The sequence below is a fragment of the Coenobita brevimanus genome, chromosome 82, assembly GCF_032717465.1.
Source record: "Coenobita brevimanus isolate Jiangsu-jjx chromosome 82, ASM3271746v2, whole genome shotgun sequence".
Taxonomy (NCBI): Eukaryota; Metazoa; Arthropoda; class Malacostraca; order Decapoda; family Coenobitidae; genus Coenobita; species Coenobita brevimanus.
Genome location: NC_137035.1, coordinates 13,602,837 through 13,621,162, shown reverse-complemented (window position 1 = coordinate 13,621,162; position 18,326 = coordinate 13,602,837). Strand labels below are relative to the sequence as shown.

The window sequence follows — 18,326 nt, the reverse complement described above, 5'->3', positions numbered from 1 at the left end:
CCTCACCTGTGTGTCCTCCTGGGGTGGTGGTGGGGTGGCGGCTCGGCGGTGGTGTGGGGGGTGGTGAGGTGGGAGGTCCTGTGGCGGTCTCGGCGGGCATTTTAATTTCCTTCCCTTGTAGAGGCATGGGAAGGAAATCTTTAGCCGAATTCGTGTTCTTAAAAAAATCCTTCCCTTCATGGGCCGCGCGAAGGGAAAGATTTTTCCTCTGGGCAGCAGAAATTGTTGGAACTTGAAGTAATTCCTTGACCCTTCTCTTCAAAAATTCCTTCATAAATTTTGTGCTTTCTGTTGTGGTTCATTGTCTTATATATATTTAAAATGTTGACAGAAGTTACTGTATAATTTTATTGATGCAGTTTACAACGCTATACTAATGTTTAAGCGCTATTTGTGTCTCTTTAAAAGTGTTACCCATGTCGGCTGAGACAATAAGCCAGACATAAACAGAGCAGACGACGTACTACCTCCGATATTCATCCAGTCTTTTATGATCTGACACTGACAAATCTTATACATTATGGCCAGGGTCAAACGAGGATTCATTTCAAGAAACATTTTGGTTGTTAATTTGCATGAAAAAGGAAAATCTGCCGTCAAGGTCACACGTGTGGTTCGGCTCATGTCTTCCAGCAGGAAAAAAACAGGTGAGCGCCGCCATGCGAGTACACGAGACGGACGTTAACAAGTGATTCTTACACTTACTAATAACAACATTAAGCGTAATAATATTCCTCGAATATAATTTATCAAAATATTGTTTTGAGGAGTGAACACGCTGCGGTGTTGGCCAGAATGGCATTTATGGCTGAATACAAACCAACAGTATACTGTAGATGTGGTGGCCACCTCCCACGTCTCAAATGTGTTGTGCTTTCATTATCCAGCACGAGATATGCGTGTTTTGATGTATTAGTTTATAAATTTAACGCTCCATCATACCAAATATCAGCAGCATGGGTCATTTTAGTTTAACAGGGCTACCAACCTGAACATTTTTCCTTCCCTTCCAAGGAAATCTTTACGCATACTGAAGGGAAAGAAAAATCCTTCGAAGGGAAGGAAAAGTTTAGGGAAGGAATTATTTTTAAGAATATGGCCGTTGTGTTATTGTCTTAGGTGCTTTTCGGTTCGGCTACTATTATTACCACGAGTACGCAAACTGATATGCTTAGCCATTTCATTCAGTTCTGCGCTTGATATACAATGTAATACCTATGTTTTTGTAAGTCCATACATCTTTTTTAGGAGAGGAACTAAATAATTTGAATACCGAAAGAAGTACAAGTGTGTAGATATGTTACCAGATACTTTACGTAGTCTTAGCCTTCATTTATATTCCAGTACGGTGTCATATTTGCCTCACCTGCCTATAATGTTGTTAAATGTAAATAACGTGCCTTGTATATACATTCTTTTACTGATAAGTTCAGAAGTACTTAAAGTAATTGTATGTTTATAAAGTAAGTGATGACGTCATAAGGTAAGTGATGACGTCATGAGCTGGTAACACTTGGCTTGCCTCAGCTCGAGCTGTGATTGGTCCTAATTTCCCCCATAACGCGAACCTTTCCAGACTTGGTGAATATGCAGCCCGGGCGAGGCTCGAACTCGCAATCCCCGGATTACGAGTCCGGCGCGCTACCACTGTGCTACCGCGCCCCCATCATAAGAAGAAGAATAATCCATCCATTCATCATTAAATCCTATGATGCCCCATGAGGAGCGTAGGAACCTGGTGCTAGGCAAGTTGGTCCTGACATTAAAGATGAGAGTCAAATAATGATTACAATAATGATGATGATGATAATAATAATAACAATAATAATAATAATTTTTGTTTGAAACAAATATGCAAGGGTGTGAAGTGGAGGAGTGGGAGGGTGTAAAATGTGTAAGGTCGGGCATGAATGGGCGAGGAAGATGCATGAATGAGATGTGGCAGAGTGGAATGAGAGATTTCAAATGTGTCAGCACGAGATGTATGTATGTCAAGTTCAAGTTTGAGATGATGAAAGTGGTAGTGATTGTAGCATATGCACCATGAGGTGACAGGAGTGAGACAGAGAAAGACAGGTTTTGGGATGAGCTGAATGAAGTAGTAGGAGAAATGCCCAGGAGTTATAAAGTGGTTGTAATGGGTGATATGAATGGTGGAGAAGGCACTGGTCCTGTGGATGATGTAATGGGTAGTGATGAAGTACCAGGAGAGAATGATAATGGAAAGCGACTGAAGGACATGTCAGGTAAGGAGGTTGTGCGTTTGTAATTCCTACAACAGGCATAATGATGCACATAAATGTACATGGTACAGAGGGAATGGAGATCGTGTTGAAAGAAGCTGGATTGATTACATGCTCATAGAGAAATTGATGCTGGGAATGGCTGCCGATATGAGGGCAGTGAGAGGAAGATGTGGAGGTTTGTCAGACCATGATTGTGGTGTGCAAGATCAAGCTGAGAGGAATGAGGTGGACCAGGAGAGAGAGAGAGAGAGAGAGAGAGAGAGAGGAGCAGTGAGGGAGAAAGGCTGAAAGTTGAGAAGCTGAGAGTTAATGAAATGACAGATGAATACAGGGCCAAAGTAGGGGAGGAGCTGAATCAGTGAAATGGATCTGGACAGCTTGTGGAATGCAAATAGGGATTGCTTGATTAGGAATGTTAAAGCAGTGTGTGGTGTGGCAAGAGTAACAACGAAGAAGAAAGGTACGGCCTGGTGGGATGAAGAGGTTAAGAGACCAGTGGAGGAAAAGAGGAAGCAGTGGCTAGAGTGGATACAGGACAGGGGCTAAATTGAAAGAACACCCTCTTCTGTCGTTCGTTCCTTCATTCTTTCCTCTTCCTTCTGCCTATGGGTAACTCTACACTGAGTGACAAACCATATGGTTTCCTGTACACTATGAAACCATTTACTACGCTGGGTGGTAACCATATAACCAAATTATGGCGCCCGGTGGTTAGTGGGTGATTAAGGTGCTCCAATTGGATTGAGCCTGTGTAGGTTTATATCCAGAGGATGGTTGGGGTTTAATGCTCAAGTAATGCCACTCACGGATGAGTGAGGCTGGTCTCACCTTAAATGTTAGGACCAACTTGCCAAACCCCGGGTTCTAACGCTTCTCATGGGGCGACATAGGACTGGATGATAAATGGATGGATAGAATTGAATATATTGAGGGCAAGAAGCACGTAAAGAAATTAGTGAAGAGGTAAATGATGATCTAGGAAGAAAAATGAATGCAAATTACTCTGAAAATATGAAGCTATTCTAGAAAGAGGTGCGGAAATGTAGAAGTAACAGTGCAAGGAAGTGTGAAAGTGTGAAGGATGTAAGTGGTAGATTATTAACCCATGGGGATGAAGTAAGGTCCAGATGGAAAGAATGTATTAAAAGTATGATGATTGGGAATAGAGAAAGCAGAGCCACTGTGAACATAATTGGTTTTGGGGGTGTGCAGAGAAGGAATGCAGTGCCAGGAAACGTGACATTGGCTGAAGTGAAGAACACTGTGAAACGGCTGAAAAATGGGAAACCAGCTGGTGTTGATGAGGTGTACGTAGAGATGATTAAGTGTAGTGGAGAGAGCAGAATGAAGTGCTTGTTAGAGATAATGTAAGAAGGCATGGATGAATGAAACTGTTCCAATAGAGTGGAAAAAGACTGTGATTGTACCCCGTACAGAAATAAGGGTAAGCGAAGCGAGTGCAAGAATCACTGTGGCATAAGTAAACTGAGTTTTGTAGGGAAGGTATATGGAAGAATTATTATAAAGTAAGAGAGATATCAGGAGGCATTGTGAGTGATGAACAGGGCGGCTTTAGGAGTGGAAGAGGATGTGTGGATGAAATATATTTTTGCTGTGTGACAGATAGTGGAGAAGGCTTGTGAGAAGGACTATAAGGTGTTTATGGCATTTATGGATCTGGAAAAAGCATACGACAAGGTAGACAGAGATGTATTGTGGAAGGTCGTGCTTATGTGCAGTGTAGATGGAAAGCTGGAAGGTGCCGTTAAGAGTTTTTATGATGGTAGTGAGGCATGTGTAACTGGGCCTCTGAATGAACAGATCTGTGGGCGTGAGACAAAGTTGGTTGATGTCCCTATGGTTGTTCTTTATATATAAGGATGGGATGAAGACAGACGTAAAATCACGATTAATGGAGAGAAGGATGGCATTGATAATGAATGGTGATGGATGGAATATCTCAATTGTTGTATGCTAATGATGCAGTACTACTTGCAAATACTGGACAAGAGCTTGGTACCTTGTGCAGAGTTTTGTAGATGTCTGTGAGCGTTGTGCCTTGAGAGTAAATGCAGAAAAGAGTAAAGTGATGGTAATCGAGAGAGAAGGTGGCTCCCAGTGTGATGTTACAGTGAATGGAGAGAGACTGGAATTGGCGAAAGTTCAAAAACCTTGGCACAGCGATAGAAAAGAGAGGAAAATGTGCAAAATAAGTGGAAAGTAGAGTGACACAAGGAAGGAAAGTAGCTGGTGCAATGAAAGCCTTGATAAGAAACAGAGGCTTGAGTGTTGCAGCTGCACGAGGCTTACATGAAAGTGTTAGTGCCAGCTTTAACATATGGATGTGAGACCATGGTGTGGCATGAGAATGAAAAGTCAGAATTAAAAGCAGTGGAGATAGGAATGTATGTGGAGTACGGAGAGTAGATAGGATGCGGAATAATGTGATTCATGAAAGATGCAGAGTGAGGAAGTCTGTGGACACCAGAATCGAAGGGAGTGTATTGAGATGGTATGGCCTTGTGGAGAGAATGGATGATAATAGAGTGATGAAAAAGGAGCGAATTTGATGGAAGGAGGAGGTGAGGTAGGCCAAGAAGGTGAAGAGATATGGTGGATGAGTGTGTGAGGAGGAGAGAGATGGAAGTTGGTGAGGCTAAGGGACTGACAAGAGATCGAGATGGCCGGATGAATTTTGTGCAGAGAAGCACATGACCAGGGATTTGGCACCTTTTTTTTTTTTTTTAATGTGGTAGTGTATGGATTGACTCAGGTTCCCATCAACCTTTGTCCTTTCGCCTCACTGTTGCATCTTTATCCCGTTTCTGTCGTTACCTCAGTGGTCACTGCTCCTCTGAACTATCTGATTGCATCCCTCCACCACTACGGCAGGCGCATTCCACCCGTCAAGCAACAAACTCTCATCCCTTTTATTTCCAACTCTCTAATACAAGAGTTAACCACTATACCCAGTCCTTCATGTATGCGACATGTCAAATGTGGAACTGTCTTTTTCTGTAGTAGTTGTTGTTGTTCCCTAGGCAGTCTAACCAAACAGCCCCGGGTCCCTAAGGTAGGACACGGCCGAGACAAGGCTTTCCCACAAAGCTCTCAAGGAATGTATGTTGTGTTGTTGGCGTAGGTGATTGTGTGCGGTGCAGTCTTCCATAATGTGCTTAATAGTATGGGGTGCTGCATTGCATTCTTGATAGGCATCAGCGACGGAGTCATCCAGCCTCTTCTGATAACTCAAGAGGACTGGATGATGCCCACATCTCAGCTTGGCCAGGTGGACCCTGTCCTTACGAGGGAGGTAGGATTTAGGATGGATATCAGGAGGCCGTGCAGGTAGCTGTGTGTTGTCCTTGAGTGACTGGATGGAATGGCGAGTGATTTGAGCATCGATATGCTTCTGAAAGTTGGTTTGAGGTGGGGAGAGATGACAGTATTTGTGTATGATATCGTGTGCTGGGTGTCGTTTTGATATTCCTTGGTGTGTGTGGATGTGCTGCCGTGTAGTGTAGGGATGGTGTAGGTTTGTGGAAGCTGCAGTAAGAATTTGTGCCTCTCATGTTTGGATGATCCTTGACTTTGAGGACTTTGGTTTCTTAGTATAGGTGGTCCGTAGGTGTAGGAGCTGTGAAGGCTGTGATTATTTTTAGGGCCTTGTTCTGTATGGCCTGTAGAGTGTTGTAGTGTGTTTTAGTGAAATTAGAAGCCCAAGCAGGGCTTCTTGGTTGTGTCCAATTGTTGTACTGGCAAGTGACCTTAGGGTGTTGAGTCTTAGTGTTAATTTGTTTTTATGTTTGTGAAGTGTTGTTTAAACGACATCGATGTATTGTATATTACACTAAGGATTTTTTTGGGGGGTGGGGGGGGGTTGTTTATGGCGAGGTGTGGAATGTGACTGTGTTCTGCTATCCAGTTTGTGAGAAGGGTCTGTTTGTGGTGAACCATTCATGTAGTGTGTTGAGCTAAGGTTGGAGGATGTGTGTGGCTGTGTTTGCATTTTGGTGTGTACATGTAAGTTATGTTGTCTACACAGGAAGCTATGTGTTTTTATGGTGTGTGGGGTGTGGGTATGTCATGCATGTATAGGTTAAAGAGTGTAGGGGACAAAACAGATCCTTGAGGGACGCCATTGTGAAGTTTCTGATGTTCGGTGACTGAACGGCAAATGTTACATGTGCACATCTGCCTGCTAAATAGTTTGCCAGCCATCTTTTTGTGTTATTGTGCATGTTTATGTTGCATATTTTGTTTGTAAGGTTGTGGCAGGGGATGGCATCAAAAGCTTTGCTAATGTCTACTGTGACCAGGAGTGTTCTGTGTGGTGGCCTGGCTGAATTGATGCCATCAAAAACTCTCTGTGTAAGGTCTATAAGAAGAGTGTTTGTGGAGTGTAGTGGCCTAAAACCATGTTGTGATGGGGCTAGGGGGATTTGAGGTGTAACTGATTGTAATACCAGTTGTTCAGTGACTTCGGAGGCGGTGTGAGGAAGGTAACGTTGGGTCTTTGTTGGGTTTGGGGATAGTGATGATAGTACCATGACTCCAGATGTTGGGTATTATGCTGTGTGAGTAGGTATAGTTTGATATGTTGGTGAGTGCTTGGATGCCTTGTGGTCCAAGGTGTTTAACTCTCCTCCTCTTACTGACTCCCTTCAACCTCTGTCTCTTCGCCGCACTGTTGCATCTTTATCTCTTTTCTATCGCTACTTTAATGGTCACTGCTCCTTAGAACTGTCTGCATGCATTCCTCCACCTCTACGACGGGCGCGTAGCACCCATCTAGCAGCAAACTCTCATCCCCTTTCTGTCCAACTCTCTAATGCAAGAGTTAACCGTTACTCCCAGTCCTTCATTTATGCAACAGGTCAACTCTGGAACTGTCTCCCTGTCTGTATTTCCTGCTGCCTATGATCTCCAGTCTTTCAAACGCAGTGTGTCCAGGCATCTCGAAATGATTGGATCTTGAATTTGGCTCTCTATTGTATTTTGTTTTTCTCTTGCAGGGAACTGTTATTGCAGGCTCATGGCCTTTGGTTCCTTCTTCCTCGCATTAAAAAAAAAAATACGATACTGCATGAAGTTGTAAATACAGTACTGTATGAAGTTGTACACATTAATACAACACCTATAATAAGAACACAGTATAATATAGTACTGTTACAGTAAACTTACCATGCCAGGAAGGGATAATGTTGTCACCGTGGAAGGAAATGGGAGGCAGGGGGAGGAATTCTGAAGAGGTTAGATGCTGGCACCACAGTATACCTGTACACCTGAGCACACCACACTATACACCTGTACACCAGAGCACACCACACTGTAAACCTGTACACCAGAGCACAGTACATTGTACACCTGTACACCAAAGCACACCACAATATACACATCAGAAATGTACAGTATTACATGACTACTAGGGCACTGAACAGTACTGTACAAAGTTAAGATAGCAATAATATACACTGTACAGTATGTACTTAACACTAAACTTTACACTTAACAATACACAACACGACACTGTATTGAACACTAGTCCTCGTCAGACTCCGCGAAAAGAACTTCTGGTGGCTTTTGTGTCTCTACTGCCAGTGAGGAAGGTGTGCTGCTGCCCGATGCCAAACTCGGTAGGCTCGCCGACGAGGTTGACGCCACAGACACACTGGAAGTTTCAGACACTGTCCGCTGCTTTTTCCCAACCGGCGAGGGCAATGGTTTGGAAAAGTCTGAAATTTTCTGCTGAACCTGAGTGGCCTGGTTTTGTCGCATCTGGTCCAGTCTGATCATTCTGAGCATCTCATGGTTCTGCCTGGCCTTGTCTTAGGGCTGACTTAAGCTTAGTGCATCGGCCTTAGGGAAGGCTGGCCCTAACTGAAGGGAATGTTTTGGGGAAAATCTCATGCGTCAGCTGAGACCCTGTCGACCAGTCAGACGGCAGGACGGAGAAATCTTGAACCAATCACAGAAGTTCAAGGATCAGCTGATAGTGTGAGTGCGAGTTACAAGTTTACGGTTCGGTGAAGGACAGTTTTGTCTAGTGATTATTTGAAAATAATGTCGGAACCAAAGAAAAGTCGTCCAAATTTTAGTGATGAGGAGCTTTTTGTAATTATAAGGGAATACGATAAGAGAAAAGAACTTCTGGAGCAAAAGTTTGGACAGAATGTAACCAAAGAAATGAAAGACAACGCATGGAAAAGTATTGCTGAGGCAGTAAGGAGTGTGAGTAGTGTTCCTCGCGATATGCAGGAAGTGAGGAAGAAGTATAAAGATTTTAGGTCAGTGGTTAAGAATAAAGCAGCAAGAATAAAGAGGGAGATGCGTCAGACAGGTAAGATATATATTCCACAAGCAAGAAATATGTAGATCTACATTACACTCCTATAGCCTAATTTTGATGACTATCAATTGCCCCTGCCCAAGGCACCATCCACCTTTGATATTTACTAACAGTGGTTGTATTTTGGGAATAATGCAGTAATGTAAGAAATGGCACATCAGTTAATGTCGTTATTAATGGCAACAGTACCAGAAACTGGAATGCAAAGGTCATACCACAGCAATATTTACCTGCAGGATTGGCCTGATGTAACTAGACTTAAAACATGATTTATATAAACAGAATTCAGCATTAAATTTCATGAAAAACATGATAATTTCACAAACTGTTTTATTCATTAACTCCATACAAATGTCCAAGAAAAAATATGCTGTTTATTTATGGAAATAAGATTTCAGTGTAACACAAACATAGGCTGTCAGTAATTATCCTTGTAATTATACAGTTATTGGGAAGAAAATGCATCCTTTGCTTACATTATTAAGAAATGTATCAAGAATAAACAACCACAGTACCATATATTTAATGTTTAGTTTTCAGTTATGAGAATCTAAAGATTTCAGTTTTATAAAATTGGTGAAACTGCATGAGTACTCCCATTAATTAAATTTACATTTCATTTTTTCTCAAATGTTAACATACTTATCATTACCTTGGGTTTAAAAAGTTATGGAAATGCATATTTATGAGGGTATCACCTATAAAACTACAAATTTTCAATGAAAATTGTGGCAAACAGCCACTCACCTTGTTGAACCTGTAGGTTGATGCGGCACCACAGTTAATCCATCACTAATTGTTCATCTCTACTAACCTAACCTAACCTAATTCAGTCAAATTTAACTTTACCAAACATGCCTGAATGAGGACTCAACCTATGTCATCAACAAGCCTAACTTGAGTAACATGTTATTTTTGCATAATTTGGGAGACATGAAAACATGATACAAACGTTTGTAATATAAACAATATTTCCAAAGAATATGGGTGTCATAAAACAGTTGAGATTTATGAAAGATAATCCACCATAGAATTTTCATGTGTTACTGGGACCTCTCATGCAGTTTTTATTTAAATATTTAATGAATATTTGAAAATATTAATGATACATTACACTAAATGAATAATTTGACCATATTATATCTTGTTTTACTTAATTATTGATCATCATATTGTAGGAATAATGGTATACATTTCATCTGTGTAGCAGTAGTTCTCAGAATGCAGTTATTAATTAATCCTGTCAAGTACAAGTCAATTTTTGGTAAGGTCATTGTGCATTATACTTTATTTAATTGCCCCATTGTAACATTTTTACTGTACAGAAGTAGCTATATGGGCGTACATTTTCATGGTTTTTCTGATGTTTGGTATTTAGCCTATGTTCTGCACATTTGTGGCTTTGCAAAAGTATGACAGTTATGACATTATTTCAATCACGTCATGAATCATTACTGACAGTTTTCCAGCCCTGTCTACCCACAAAGTAGTAAATTATTCCCATTTTCTGCCCAATAATTAAAGGGCACATAATGAGGTTTCTTGTTTCATGGATGATGTGAGGGAGGGTGGGGATCATGTAGTAATATAGAAACTACCAAAAACTTAGAATACCAAGCCTAACTGAAATGCTGCATAGCTAAGAGTTATATGGCAGTACTGGTACTGGTAAAACACTTCTAAGTCATATGAGTGTATGACCAAAAAATACTGTTTTTTATTCTGCACTTATGAATCTTCATTCCAGGAGGAGGATCCAGTGGTGCGGAGAAACTGACTTCCGTTGAAGAGGCAATGCTTGACACAATTGTGAGCGAGGCTGTAGGAGGTATGGCAGGTGTTCAGGAAACGGAAGATGTTGAAGAACCGGAACCTCTGTCAGGTGACCATTACTTTGCCATACGGTACTGTATACTGATATTGTTACCCATTGCATATTTATGTAAGTTGAATGTGGTAAAAAAAAAAAAAATTAACAAAGGTATGTGGTAAAAAAAAAAAAAAAATTAATTGTAAGGTATCTTGTACCCATTGCCACCATAATTTTTCCACCCATACCAGTATTTTACAGTCCCATAATAGATTTTAATACACTGATAGGTTGTAGTAAAAATTACTTATGCTGCTACTGTATCTTTAAACCAACAGAGTTCATGACTGTAAAAATACCTAACTATTCCCTGACTGTGATTTCCTTAGCCAGCATTTTTCCCTAGGGTACTGTAAACCTTCAGCCACTAACCCAAAACAAAGCCAGTTTTGGGAGTGGGACAGTGTTTCAAACTTGAGACATTGCTCTGATTGTACCGTAACATCCAACACATGCAAGCCTTGGGTGCCATTTTTCAGTCTGGAATAAAAAATATATATATATATACAGTATGATCTTGTGATGCCCTTGATTGCTCATTTAATTTATTGTGCTTTAACTGTATTCCTTCCTCATTGTCTCTCCAGTCCCTTACCATTCATGAAATATCATTGTAGGTTTGTCACCAACATTGTTTTTTTTAAACCATCAACATATTTAGTGTAACAGTATGTAGGCTTCAGGAAGTTACTGAGACACACTTTGCAGTTTTCAAATTTGATTTCTTATCAAACAGGACCCAGTGGTGAGCAGCCGCCAGTGGTTTGGCTTGGTGCGGATGCCGAGATCGTCAGCCCTGATGTCAAAGTAGAGCAAGAAGTTATGACACCTCCCTCAGAACATTCCTGTGCATATTCTAGGCCATCAAGTAGACCACCAAGTAGACCAGAGACTCCCACCAGTGGCCCAACCCAACCACCTAGCCGACCCACCAGCAGAGCGCCTAGTCCAGCTCAGAGCAGAACTTCATTGGCTAGTGATATGCTCAAGGTGCAGACAGCCATCAAAGACTCTGTATCATCTATAGAACAGCATACTGCCAGTATGGACAATTCTTTAAAAAGTATTGCAGAGTCTCTAAGGAAAATCACTTCAAGAACATGAAATGTATACAGTATAAGTCAGTGTTTTCTTTACTGTTGTGTTTTGTTCATATATATATATATATATATATATTTTAGTGAAGTTATTATCATTCAGTTATGGTCAAATTAAAATAGCAATGATTTTGTTAACTACCTATTGTAGGATATAATATGTTTTGCAGTAATTACTTTCATTTCATGATACTGTATACAATGCTTCAGTCACATTATGTTGTGATATCCATCATGCTAAATATGTAAGAATCGTATTATTTTTTCTAGTCCTACCAGATGTGATGTCAGGATCTCATTTATATAACCCAATTATTCTAGTTTTCAGTTTGGTAAACATTGGTCACAAATCTCTCATTTAGCTGTAAGTTAAGCCAGTTATTCTAGTTTTCAGTTTGGCAAACATTGGTTACAAATATTTATCTCATTTTCTTGTATTACATTCCAAAGTGTTACCTAAATCAAGTGCAGTGTTCCTTTTTTGTATTTGTTGTGATTTGTTCATGGCCTTCCCTTGAAGACTGGGGAGGTACGAGGCAACTGAAAGTTGCATTTGAGTCTTAAGTCTTTCACTCCTCATTATCTTCTGCTCTTCTGTCCCCACTCTCATCATGATATTACCTTGTTTCTTCTGACCTTATTTTCCCTCTACCACTGTTCAAGGTGCTGACTAAGGGTGCTTTCTGGCAATGGCACCGATATAGCCGAGCCACTTCACTGCCCACTTCCAAGAATGACTCTCACCTCACTCCCCTTCCTTGGCAAGGGGGTTCGGTGGATTGCAGGAAGGGGGCAATTTCAATCTGCTTTCCACTGGGTTCATGTTGCAAAGAGTCATGTTTTGGCATTAATACAAATGCTAGTATGTGGCCATACCAGCTAGGATAAAAAGCCATAGATAGATAAATGAGTATACTGTATATAGCCTAAATCCATAAATGTGAAGGAAAGTTATTTAAGTTTTGATACAAAGTGCCTTTATTTTTGTACACTTATCTAACCAAATTAAATTAGTTTATAGTACATGAAAATTTTTCACTTCCTTTCTAATGTATATCAATTTAGGATGAGTACAACAAATGAAAAGAAAAAAAAAATTGTGTTAATGTGCTAGAGCTCATGAAGAAGGATACCTTCAGATACATACTAAGCTGGAGAGAATGCAAAAGTTAGGTGGAGAAGGTTGTTCAAATATTAATTCATAGGTCATCATCTTACATGCCAAGGTGTTAATGATTCTACTGGAAAGAATAGTGCAGTTTGAACAGCCAAATAGGGAGTGTACAACACAGCCACCCCCATCTGGTTTACAATAGTAAAGTAGCTACAGACTTTAATATGAACATACTTCCAATGGATTTGTACGGGTGAAAGAAAGTAATCAATATTTTTATACAAAATATCTTTAATTTTAGCATTGTGGTGTGGATGTGATAGGAAGCGTTATGAGGAACACACTGAGGTGGTCTGGCCATGTGCAGAGGATGGAGGGTGAAAGACTGACGAAGAGAGTGTATGTGAGTGAGGTGGAGGGGGGAAGAGGGAGGGGGAGGCCGAGGATGAGATGGAGGGATGGGGTGGAGAGGTATATGAGAGAGGGGGGTGTGAGTTGGGAGCAGGGCAGTGAAATGGCGGGGGACAGGGCGACTTGGAGGCGATTTGTTTGTGGCCACCCCAAACGGGATTGAGGCGTCTGGCAATAGATAGATAGATAGATCTTTAATTTTGTACACAAAATATATTTCATTACTATACATGATTTATTTCACTTCAAATCACTGAAGATGATTTATTTCACTTACTTCATCCTTGTTGTTGATTTACATGAGCACAACAAAAGAAAATGCACTGCGGTGTGGATGAGGATGTTAGAGAACCAAGAGATGACCTGGCCCTACTGAGAGAATAACTAAGAGAGTATGAGAGTTTGGTGGAGGGGAAGAGATGGTGTGGAGAGTTACATGAGGGATGGTGGGTGGACTACAGATGGGCAGGTGTTTTTTCATCTACCCAAAGAATGACTGAACAATTGCCATCCTCCGTGCTTGACCAGGAGCATTAACAACATGTTGTTCTCTACCTTGGTTCACAGCCTCCTCTGCATCATCAATGATTTCTGGTAGTGGAATTCTTCTCTGTATACAAATGTTGTGAAGAAACATGCAGGCAATTATTATTTTAGAACATTTTGTTGGTTCATACTGCAATGACCTCCCTGAACTATGCAAACATCTAAATCTTGACTTCAGTATACCAAAGGTGTTCTCAATGACTACACGGGTTTTGGCGTGGCTGTCGTTGTATCTTCTCTCTGCAGATGTAGCTGGGTGAGCAAATGGAGTCAGGAGGTGAGGCTCTAGGGGATAGCCACTGTCCCCTGTAAACCAATTAGAATGCATATTTCATAGGTGCAGTAAAATAATACTCAAAAATTTTATATCATCTGTTACAATCATTGCACTCACACTTTCCATCTCAGGATGGGGTGAGGAAGGAGCTAGAGAGCAACAGCCATACAGGAATACCGGAATGCAATTAATTGATGTACAGTACATCAGAATGCAATTAATTGATGTACAGTTTAATACACTGTAAGGTATACTAACAATATGAACCTTACGGAGAATTATCAAGAGATGTGTCATGAGGAGGTTTACAATGTGTAGCCTGTGGTTTGGATTATTTTTGTACTCATCTACCATTAGAATTATACCGTATACACAGGTTAAATACTAGCATGTGAAAAGGTACTTCAGCACATCAATTTGTGTTAGTGTGACTTCCATTATTAAAAAAAAAAAAAAAAAAAAAAAAAAAAAAAAAGATTGGGTAGTACAATGATGATCTTTCTCAGACCTGACAAAAACATACCCCATAATTTCCTAGGGCAAGTTAGGTTAGTTGTGTTAGGTTTGGTTAGTAAATGTACAACTTATGGAAAATAACCAATCATAAACTGACTACTGTGACCCTGCAGGGGATATAAATTATGTAAAAAAAAAAACCTGGCGCGAGACGCAATGTGCAACCATGGCGAAAAAGTAAACAAATTGCTGCGCATTACATATTTAGAGCTGAACATGTTTTTTGTTTTTTCCGGGTTTGTGATGGAAGATGTACTGACAAAAATTGTGTTTGTGGCAGCGTTTCACATATGTTACGAAAAATATAATGGGTAATTGTGGACTGACACTCCATGAATACCATAATTACTGATGCGAGAACACTTGTACTGAACTTATTCTAACATCACTGGAAATCAGGGGACATTATGGCAACACCAATTAATATCAATTACATTACAGTAAATAATTAAGGTGGTTAATGATCTTAATATGCAAGTATAGATTACAGAGTCTACCTAATAACTTTCAAGTGATTTTGCACAACCTTTTAACCATTAGTTTATTTGCTGTTTAGGTTCAATTATTCAGAGCAATATGAATGGAACATTCAATAACGTTTGCATGTTTTACCCTACTGATCTAACTTTAAGCAAAGAAATCATTTACTGAACTTACCTAGCAAAAAGTTGTCACCATAATCACCTCTTTCAAATTTGTGACGCAGGTAAGAATTAGCCCAGATAAATGCATCATGAGTGCTGCCTGGGTACCGGGCATTACAATTAAGAATCATTATGTTGCTGTCACAGACCACTTGCACATTGAGAGAATGGAACCCTTTCCTGTTGACATATATGTGTTCATTTTGATCTGGGGCCTTAATGGGAATGTGGGTTCCATCCACTGCCCCTAGCACTTTGGGAAAATTGTTTATTCTGTAAAAACCCTCTACTGTCTCTGTCCTCCTCCGCAGTCCACTGGGCATCTTTATTTCTCTCAGTCCTTTTCTGTAAAGAGCATCTGTCACACAAGATATAACTCTGGAGACACTCGACTGGTGAATTCCACAGGTATCTCCAATAACGCTTTGAAAACTCCCACTGGCGTAGAACCTAAGGGTGGCTAACACTTGTGTGTGTGTGCAGGAATGGCATGGGAGCGTCGTGTGGCCCTTCCAATGCGAGGCTCAACTTCTTCAATTAGCCGCATGATTTCATTCCTGGGGAGGCGATACTGTGCCAATATATGTTCATCACTTATGTTAAGAGGGTCCAGTGGGTCCCTGAACCTCCGTTCTCTTCGCAAGGCACGGTCTAATTCATAGGCAACTACCAACTCCATCCTGGGTCTGAGATAAACAATAACAAAGGTTGGTTCCAGCCTGTGTAGTAGAGAATCTGTGTGTTATTTCCGGGTCACAATACGGTAAGGCCAGTGCGAGCTGGCCTTAGCAGCTGAGGCGGCCTTAATCTCCTGTGAGTGCTTTGTGCATGGGCCTTAACGAGATACGGCCAGCTACGGCCTCAAACCACCGGATTTATGGCCGTGTCTGGCCTTAAGTCCGTTTGTGCATCCCTGCCCTGGCCGAGAGATCCTCCAATTTTGTCAGTCAGGGGCAGCAGTGTGTCTGCAACTGTAACGGTAGGAATTTTCTTCCACCGTTATTGTTCAATCCCACCGGTTGACATCAGTGTAACGACGTGTTTTGCGATCTTTCCCGCCGCTGGTTATTGTTCCATCAGTGTAAAGTGAGGATTTATAATCTTAACAGTTGTTGGTTATGTTCAACTTACCCTTAGATAATACAAATGGTACTCGACTTAGTCTCCCCTCCTTGGTTGATAGAAAATTCACTTCAGTAAAATAAAAAAAAGGGGGGAGGGGGTGGTGTTTTTGACTTGGTATGGTAAAGGATAATTGTTTAAGATAGTTTTGGTAGCGTGTGTAGTTTTTGGCCGAGTCGAGATTAAGTCAGCACCAGTACGTGTGGTCGTCGTTCCCAAAGCGAAGGAATCTTGAATTGGAAGGGGAGTGAGTTAGGCATGAGAGGACATAATTCCCTTGACTGGGTATACAAAAAAAATGACATATACTTAACTTTAATAATTCTATACTGGTTTTCAACATTTTTAATTATATGACCTTTAGTCATATGAAAAAGGGTTGTACATTAAAACCATGGTTTGGGTGATCATTCTTACAACATTGTCACCAAGCGAAACAATTTGGTACATACAAGCGATTTCTGAGGTCATCGTACCTTACTTTTTATTGTCAGTTATTCTTGGGCTCGACAATAGCCTCAAGACATGTCCATTTTTACGAGCTTGGGTTGTCTTTTCGGGCTGGCATAGCCTCAAACCAATAAAAATAATCACGTGTTCTATTTCGTCCGTATAGTATTCTCTCATAATGCAATTCACTATAATTCCCAATCACTATCAATTCATAATTATTAACAATTCATAATCATCATTAATGCATAATCACCAAAAATACATAATCACTCGGGCTTGTGTAGCCTCGAGGAACAACTCAAATTCGCATAATCACCAAGAATACATAATCACTCGGGGTTGTTTAGCCTCGAGGAACAACTCAAAAATCACATTATTGCTCACAACCACTAAGTTCCCTTCCACGCTCCTAATTTTCTAACATATTAATAAGAGAGAAAGAAAAACGGTTTATTGATTTGAATTTCGCCTTTCCGTTACATAATCACATCACTTTTCAAATTTCTATTCCTTATCTACAAAAAAAAAGTTCACTTGATAGATCAATGATACCATTTCAACTACATTCGGTTTATAATATAATTCATGGGTAGTGTACGTGTGTATGTCAAGAGTCTATGGGCAATACCACGAGAAGGCCTCGTGCACACTCTGACGTCGCCGGTGTCTGGGGACTGAACCAACGTCCGTTACACACGATGTCTGAGCAGCGAATCTACGTTAAGCTTTTAACAATATTACTTCATATGGTTCACGCCATGTAAGGATTAAACAAGAAAAAGGGGGGGGGAAAGAAGGAATGTGGACAGCTCACCTGAACCAACGTCCATTACACACCATGTCTGAGCAGCGAATGGGCCTCCCCGGGCACGCCAGAGACGCCACTGCTAGATCAAATATGTTGGTGTTTTTGGAATATGGTGGGTTTCAATTCTCTTCACAATTTATTTAGCAGTGTACACATGACGCCAGGACTTTTGTTTGGATTGGGGAAAATTTGGGATTCAATCCTTACTTAATTTAGATACTGAATTTACCACTATCCCGCCTTGAATTTGGGGCAGCTTATGCCATCTAGTGACGGCTAAGGCAAGCGGGACTATTAAATCCCTCACAAATGACATTATTTAGGCCTTTTTGACTGTTAATCTTACATATTTGGGTTCTAGCAGCTTCATTAGTACACATTTCACAACTAGGATACGGAGAGAATTGTATACCCATCATTACTCTGTTTAAGGTTTAAACTTGGCGCCCTACAACGACGCACAAACAAGGAGAAAGGCTGCTCGCATATGTTATTCATTACTCAACCAGACGGAGGAATTCCCATAGCTCAACATCCACTACATCACCCAATGCACAGATACAGAGATGCATACATATAAAAATAAAGTTAACCCTACATCAATCATTAACATATGAATTACTACTTAGGACAGGAATTTATAGACTAGTATTCAGATTACACCATCTCTAACTTAGAAATTACAGTACCTCTAAACACATACATGAATACTAAATTTGTGGCACTACACAACATCAATGCTTGCAGACATAGATGGGCCAGATGTCGTCTCCTCTTCCTCCTCCACAGGTGGTTCTGGTGAGATCAGCTCCTGCACTATCTCCTCCGTCTGGCGGTGGTACCCTAGCAGACCACCATCCTCATCCAGCCACT

The 18,326-nt window shown here is 40.7% G+C and overlaps 1 non-coding gene across 1 annotated transcript; it reads right to left on the bottom strand.

Annotated features, from left to right (window-relative positions):
- Window positions 1-1,590: 1,590 nt before the first annotated feature.
- On the bottom strand, window positions 1,591-1,662 carry TRNAT-CGU (transfer RNA threonine (anticodon CGU)). Its single transcript has one exon. It is a non-coding gene; the product is annotated as a tRNA-Thr (tRNA).
- Window positions 1,663-18,326: the final 16,664 nt, after the last annotated feature.